We start from the raw sequence: 8270 nt of genomic DNA, 5'->3' as shown, positions 1-8270 counted from the left end.
GATGAGTGTACTTGGGTTACTTGCTTGGGTTTCTTGTAGACACAGCACTATGTTAGAGTTTTCCAGACTATATTCTACAATGTTAATAAGTCGTAGAATACACTACAACAGAAATTTCTGTGGTCAAATCAGCACAGGACATGCTGCGTTAGAGAAAATCAAACTGTTTTCTTTCCTACAGAGCTTCTTGGTGCATTTTACATACGAACACGTGCTGTAGATTTTCAAGGGGAGATTATATTTCCTGAATTTATTGACCATGGAACTAGTCACTCTTCAAAGAACAACTGAGTTCTTCAAGGGGATAAAATGTGAGTCATCCTGGTTTTTTTTTTTTTTTAAGACCTATATTTTATTATCCTATTTTTAAAATATTCAACTATTTCCTAAAAATCCACAGCTATTTTTTCCATTACTTTATTCCACCATCTCCTAAATCAGTGGTTTGCAAAGATGTTTGTGTAAGGGACAATTCATAAAAGATGAGGCTGGTCGCGGTGGCTCATGCTTGTAATCCCGGCACTTTGGTAGGCCAAGGTGGGCGGATCACCTAAGGTCGGGAGTTGGAGATCAGCCTGGCTAACATGGTGAAACCCTGTTTCTACTAAAAATACAAAAATTAGCCGAGCATGGTGGTGGGCACCTGTAATCCCAGCTACTTGGGAGGCTGAGGCAGGAGAATTGCACCTAGGAGACAGATGTTGCAGTGAGCCGACATGGTGCCACTGCACTCCAGCCTGGGTGACAGAGTGAGACTCCGTTTCAAAAAAAAAAAAAAAAGAAAGAAAGAAAAGATGAAAATGTTTGTAAAGGTATATATAGTCATGCAAAGAGCTTTATTGCATTGGGTGGGGTATATTTTTATGACTTAATTTACCTACCTTGATGGATTCTACGGTGATGATTAGGAATGAGAAAATGTCTGACATGTAATAAGCACTGTCTTAGTTCAGGCTCATGTAACAAATTACTATAGACTGGGTGGCTTAAATAGTATGTAGTTCTCAGTTCTGACAGCTGGAATTCCCAAGATCAGGGCACCAGTACGGTTGGGCCCTAGTGATGGCCTTCTTACCAGTTGTACACAGCTGACTTCTCCCTGTATTCTCACATGGTGGAAAGAGGACGAGCTAACTCTGTGGCTTCTTCTTCTAAGGGGACACTAATCCCTTTCATGAGAGATCATCTCTCATAACCTATTGCCTTCCAAAAGCCCCACCTCCACTCAAACACCACCATATTGGGGACTGGATTTCAACACATGAATTTTGAGGAGACACATTCAGAGTCCATAACAAGCACTCAGTAAATATTATCCAAACATAATCTTTTTTTTTTTTTTTTTTTGAGATAGAGTCTCACTCTGTCGCCCAGGCTGGAGTGCAATGGCACGATCTCAGCTCACTACAACCTCCATCTCCCGGGTTCAAGCAATTCTCCTGCCTCAGCCTCCCGAGTAGCTGGGATTACAGGTGCCCGACACCACGCCTGGCTAATTTTTGTATTTTTGGTAGAGATGGGGTTTCACTATATTGGCGGGCTGGTCTCAAACTCCTGACCTTGTGATGCGCCCACCTCGGCCTCCCAAAGTGTTGTGATTATAGGTGTGAGCCACCACACCTGGCCAAACATAACTATTCTTATAGTTAGAATAATTCCATGAAATAGGGCCTACTACCTCCCTCTTTTTTGTTGTTGATTTTTAATTTTTAAGAGATGAGGTCTCACCATGTTGCCCAGGCTGGACTTGAACTCCCAGGCTCAAGCAATCCTCCCACCCAAACCTTTGAGTAGTTGGGATGACAGGCGCAAACTACCACGCCCAGCTAGCTCCCTTATTTATTTATTTATAGACAGGGTCTTGCTCTATTGCCCAGGCGAGAGCAGAGTGGCACAATAATGGCTCACTGCAGCCTCGACCTCCCAGGCTTAAGCAGTCCTCCCACCTTAGCCTCCCAAGTAGCTGGGACCACAGACGTGTACCATCACACCTGGCTAATTTTTTTATTTTTGTGGAGATGGAGTCTCCTTATGTTGCCCAGGCTGATCTTGAACTCCTGGGCTCAAGTGATCCTCCCATCTTGGCCTCCTAAAATGCTGGAATAGGCCAGGCGCAGTGCCTCAAGCCTGTAATCCCAGCACTTTGGGAGGCCGAGACGGGTGGATCATGAGGTCAGGAGATGGAGACCATCCTGGCTAACACGGTGAAACCCCATCTCTACTAAAAAATACAAAAAAACTAGCCGGGCGAGGTGGCGGGCGCCTGTAGTCCCAGCTACTCGGGAGGCTGAGGCAGGAGAATGGCGTAAATCCGGGAGGCGGAGCTTGCAGTGAGCTGAGATCCGGCCACTGCACTCCAGCCTGGGTGTCAGAGTGAGACTCCGTCTCAAAATAAATAAATAAATAAATGAATGAAAATAAATAAATAAATAAAATGCTGGAATTACAAGTATGAGCCACAATGCCTGGCCTAGCTTTCTTATTTTACAGATGAAAAAATGAAAGCAGGGCCGGGCATGGTGGCTCACGCCTGTAATTCCAGTACTTTGGGAGGCTGAGGTGGGCGGATCACCTGAGGTCAGGAGTTCAAGACCAGCCTGACTAACACGGAGAAACCCCGTCTCTACTAAAAAATACAAAATTAGCTAGGCATGGTGTCACATGCCTGTAATCCCAGCTACTCAGGAGGCTGAGGCAGGAGAATCGCTTGAACCCAGGAGGCGGAGGTTGCGGTGAGCTGAGATTGTGCCATTGCACTCCAGCCTGGACGATGGAGTGAGACTCTGTCTCAGAAAAAAAGAAAAAAGAAGGGCCGGGCGCGGTGGCTCAAGCCTGTAATCCCAGCACTTTGGGGGGCCGAGACGGGCGGATCACGAGGTCAGGAGATCGAGACCATCCTGGCTAACATGGTGAAACCCCGTCTCTACTAAAATACAAAAAATTAGCCGGGCGTGTTGGCGGGCGCCTGTAGTCCCAGCTACTCGGGAGGCTGAGGCAGGAGAATGGCGTGAACCCGGGAGGCAGAGCTTGCAGTGAGCTGAGATCAGGCCACTGCACTCCAGCCTGGGCGACAGAGCGAGACTCCGTCTCAAAAAAAAAAAAAAAAAAAAAAAAAAAAAGAAAAAGAAAGCTGTGCATATTGGCATGAACCTGTGATCCGAGATAGTTGAGAGGCTGAGGTGGGAGGATCACTTGAAACCCAGAGGCAGAGGTTGCAGCAAGCTCAGCTGGCACCACTGCACTCCAGCCTGGGCAACAGAGCAACACCCTGTCTCAAAATAAAACAAAACAACAAAAGCAAGCCAAAAAGAAAAAGAAGGTTGCACAAAGTCACATAAGAGTAAACATTAGGACAGGGATTAAAACCCAAATCCTCTGACCCAAGAGCTTAAACTGTAATCCAGAAAAACTTTTTTTTTTTTTGGTTTTAAGGAGCGTAAAGTTTAATAAGCAAGAAAGAAGGAAGAAGGAAGAGAACAGCTACCCCGTACAGAGACCAAGGAGGGGGTCTTGGAACAAAGAGAAATCCCCCAGAAAAACTTTTATTTTTTTTTTTTTTTTATTTTTTATTTTTTGAGACGGAGTCTCGCTCTGTCGCCCAGGCTGGAGTGCAGTGGCCGGATCTCAGCTCACTGCAAGCTCCGTCTCCCGGGTTCATGCCATTCTCCTGCCTCAGCCTCCCGAGTAGCTGGGACTACAGGCGCCCGCCATCTCGCCCGGCTAGTTTTTTTTTTGTATTTTAGTAGAGACGGGGTTTCACCGTGTTAGCCAGGATGGTCTCGATCTCCTGACCTTGTGATCCGCCCATCTCGGCCTCCCAAAGTGCTGGGATTACAGGCTTGAGCCACCGCGCCCGGCCCAGAAAAACTTTTAATGAAGGTAGCTCTGAGCCAAGCAGAAAGGAAAAGGTCATTAGGTAGCTATTATTATGCCTATATTCTGCTAAATGCTCTAAGTAAGGGAGTGGTTCTTGGCACTAGATTGGACTTCAGTCTTCAGATGAAGGACTCCAGAGCACAGGTTTATAACAACCTGCAATAGGGAAATAAACCCTATAAATGTGGGCGGGGCTTTCTCCAACATAAAGTTTATCCATTCACTTAGAACACCCCACAGCAAAGGCCGGGCACAGTGGCACATTCCTGTAATCTCAGTACTTTGGGAGGCTGAGGCAGGCGGATCATCTGAGGTCAGGAGTTTGAGAACAGCCTGACCCAACATGGTGAAACCCCATCTCTACTAAATATGCAAAAATTAGCCGAGCATGGTGGCACACGCCTATAATCCCAGCTACTTGGGAGGCTGAGGCAGGAGAATCGCTTGAATCTGAGAGGCAGAGGTTGCAGTGAGCCGAGATCGCATCACTGCACTCTAGCCTGGGCAACAGAGCGAGACTCCATCTCAATAGAAATAAATAAATAAATAAATAAATAAATAAATAAATAAATAAATAAATAACTAAGAACATCCCACAGCAGAAGCTCATTCATTTATTCATTCATTTATTTTGTTGTTCAACAACTACATCTTAGTGTTACAACTCTTTTAGAATTTGTCTAGCAGGCTATCCAGTTTTCGCCAAAAAGCTCCCTTAAGAAAACTGAAAAAAAAAAAAAAAAAAACCTAAAAAAATCTCTACATCTTTCTTCTTTTTTGAGACAGCGTCTCACTCTGTCCCCCAGGCTAGAGTGCAGTGGCATGATCTCAGCTCACTGCAACCTCCATCTTCTGGGTTTAAGCGATCCTCCTGCCTCAGCTTCCCGAGTAGCTGGGATTACAGGCACCCACCACCACACCCGGCTAATTTTTGTATTTTTAGTAGAGACGGGTTTTCACCATGTTGGCCAGGCTGGTCTCAAACTCTTGACCTCAAGTGATCTGTCGGCCCCAGCCTCCCAAAATGTTGGAATTACAGGCATGAGCCACTGCACTTGGCCAAAAAACGACATCTTAAGCACCTACTAGAAGCCAGGCACTGTGTTCAGTTTTGTGCCCAATGTTGTGAATACAATATTCTGCCCACAAAGGCAAGGACCCCATGATCCTTACTCAAACACAGTGATCATCATCAAAACAATGTGAATTTTAAAAGGTTGGAAATTGGGAGGCCAAAGCAGGTGGATCAAACTGAGATCAGGAGTTTGAGACCAGCCTGACCAACATAGTGAAACCCGTCTCTACTAAACATACAAAAATTAGCCAGGCATGGTGGCACATTCCTGTAACCCCAGCTACTTGGGAGGCTGAGGCTTGAGAATTGCTTGAACCCAGTAGGCAGAGGCTGCAGTGAACCAAGATTGCACCATTGCATTGCACTCTAGCCTTGGTGACAAGAGTGAAACTCTATCTCAAAAAATTAAATAAAATAAAATAAATAAATAAATAAATAAAAATAAATAAAAGTTGGAATTTAAGATTGGGTAAGGTATTTGATTTTCAATCATAAACTTATTATTTTCTTTTCTTTTCGTTGTTGTTGTTCTGCCTGGACAATCCCTACTGCAGAAGAAAATTTTTTTTTTTTTTGAAACGGAGTCTCACACTGTCACAGGGGCTGGTGTGTAGTGGCATGATCTTGGCTCACTGCAACTTCTGGTTGCAGTGCTCCTGGGTTCAAGAGATTCTCCTGCCTCAGCCTCCTGAGTAGCTACGATTACAGGCACCAGCCACCACACCCGGTCTGGCTAATTATTTGTATTTTTAGTAGGGACAGTTTCACTATGTTGGCCAGGCTGGTCTTGAACTCCTGACCTCGTGATCCGCCCACCTCGGCCTCCCAAAGTGCTGGGATTACAGGCGTGAGCCACCGCGCCCGGCCATAGAAGAAAATAATTTTAACGTATCCTTTTTTAGAGGGTCTGAAAATAGATTTATGTTGTTCAGCTACAAAAAAAAGCTGGTGCTTTCTGGGCATAATAATTGCTAATGTATGTGTAATACACTAAGGTTTAAAGCGTGCTTGTGTGAACAGTGTTCAAGTAGTTCTCTAAAGTCTTACAGGAAAGTAAGATGTGAAAACCAAGGCTCAGGGAGGCTAATGGATTTGCATGAGATCACTTGGGCAGCAATCCTGACCCAGCTATTGGTCTGATGGTTATTGTTACTATTATCGCCATGTGCCATTCCCTTAATACCTCAAGTTAGCTGGGACACCTCTCTTCCCTACAAACTTCAAGAGTCTGCCAGGTGCGGTGGCTCACGCCTATAATCCCAGCACTTTGGGAGGCCAAGGCGGGCGGATCACCTGAGGTCAGGAGTTGGAGACCAGCCTGACCAACATGGAGAAACCCCATCTCTACTAAAAAGACAAAAATTAATTGGGCATGGTGGCACATGCCTGTAATCCCAGTTTCTCGGGAGTCTGAGGCAGGAGAATCACTTGAACCCAGGAAGTGGAGGTTGAGGTAAGCCAAGATCACACCATTGCACTCCAGCCTGGGCAACAAGAGTGAAACTCCATCCCCTGCTCCCCCCAAAAAAGAATCTAATCTACATTCCCAACACCGTAGGGTATGTGTGCACAAGAATGTATACATAAAAATTCTTTATAATCTCTATTGCTAAATTTGAAATGTAAGTAAAGTACAACTATCAGGAACATCCAATTCCAGGTACTTCTGGTCACCTTAGACATCTTCAAAAAATATATATGGAAGGCGTGGTGGCTCACACCTGCTGTAATCCCAGCACTTTGGGAGGTAAAGGTGGGATTGCTTGAGGCCAGTAGTTGAGACCATCCTGGGCAACATAGTGAGACTCTCATCTCTACAAATAAAAAAGTAGCGGGTGGCAGTTGCACGCCTGTAGTCCCAACTACTTAGAAGGCTAAGGCAGGAGGATTTTCCTGAGCCTGTGAGGTTGAGGCTACAGTGAGCCATGATGGCACCACTGCACTCCAGCCCAGGCAACACAGCAAGACCCTATATGACACAGGCAGAGGATGGGTGACCACATGGAACAGAGACAAGCTGTCCCAGCTGAGGACCCCTTGAGTATCTGTGACAATCAGTGGATGCGGGAGCAAGGCAATCCTAGACTTGCTGACCACAGACACATGAGAGAGCCCAGTAGAGATCAGCCTAACTGGCTAAATCTAGAATATGCCAGGTGCAGTGGCTCATGCCTGTAATTGCAGCATTTTGGGAGGCCAAGATGGGAGGATTACTTGAGCTCAGGAGTTCAAGACCAGCCTAAACAACATAGTGAGACTCCATCTCTACAAAAATAAAAAAGATTAGCTCGGCATGGTGGCACATGCCTGTGGTCCCAGCTACTTGGGAGACCAAGGTGGGGGGCTTAGGCCCAGGAGGTCAAAGATGTAGTGAGCCATGATTGTACCACTCCACTCTGGCCTGGGCAACAGCGTGAGACCTTGTTTCAAAAAAAAGAGGAAGAAGAATATGGCCTATAAAAAATGGTTGTTGCTTTAAGCTATTAACTTTTTGGGTGGTTTGTTACACAGCAAAAGCTAACCAATACAGCCAGATGTGGTGGTTCATGCCTGTGATCCCAGCAGTTTGGGATGCTGAGGTGGGAGAATCATTTAAGCCCAGGAGTTAAGGCCAGCCTGGGCAACACAGCAAGACCCTGTCTCTACAAAAAATAAAAAAGCCAGTCCTGATGAAGCATACCTGTATTCCTAGCTACTTTGGAGGATGAGGCAGGAGGATCCCTAATCCCACGATTTGGAGGCTATAGTGAGCTATGATCTGCCTATCGCACTCCAGGCTGAGGGACACAGCAAGATCCTGTTGCTTAAAAAAAAAAAAAAAAAAAAAAGGAGCCGGGCGTGGTGGCTCACGCCTGTAATCCCAGCACTTTGGGAGGCTGAGGCGGGTGGATCACGAGGTCAAGAGATCGAGACCATCCTGGCCAACATGGTGAAACCCCGTCTCTACCAAAAATACAAAAATTAGCTGGCCATGGTGGTGGGCGCCTGTAGTCCCAGTTATTTGGGAAGCTGAGGCAGGAGAATCACTTGAACTAGGGAGGCGGAGGTTGCAATAAGCCGAGATCGTGCCACTGCACTCCAGCCCTGGTGACAGAGTGACACTCTGTCTCAAAAACAAGAAAAAGAAAAAAAATTTTGAAAAATTGAAAACAGCTAACCAATGCACTGAGTAAATAAATTATGTTGGCCAAACTGCATTGGCCTGAAAAACAAAAAAACTTTCTTTCTTTCTTTCTTTTTTTTTTTTTTTTAACCAGAGCCTACACCTGCTATCAGAGGCCTTTGGCTCTAAAGAAGGGGAAAACACTATCTAATTGCT

The 8270-nt window shown here is 45.6% G+C and overlaps 1 non-coding gene across 1 annotated transcript; it reads left to right on the top strand.

Annotated features, from left to right (window-relative positions):
- The first annotated feature begins 4529 nt into the window (after positions 1 to 4529).
- LOC111521045 lies at positions 4530 to 4591 on the top strand. Its single transcript, XR_002724841.1, has one exon. It is a non-coding gene; the product is annotated as a U7 small nuclear RNA (small nuclear RNA).
- The last annotated feature ends 3679 nt before the right edge of the window (positions 4592 to 8270 follow it).

This window comes from Piliocolobus tephrosceles, chromosome 20 (genome assembly GCF_002776525.5).
Source record: "Piliocolobus tephrosceles isolate RC106 chromosome 20, ASM277652v3, whole genome shotgun sequence".
Taxonomy (NCBI): Eukaryota; Metazoa; Chordata; class Mammalia; order Primates; family Cercopithecidae; genus Piliocolobus; species Piliocolobus tephrosceles.
The sequence above is the reverse complement of the archived record's forward strand: the minus strand, read 5'-3'. Positions and strand labels throughout refer to the sequence as shown.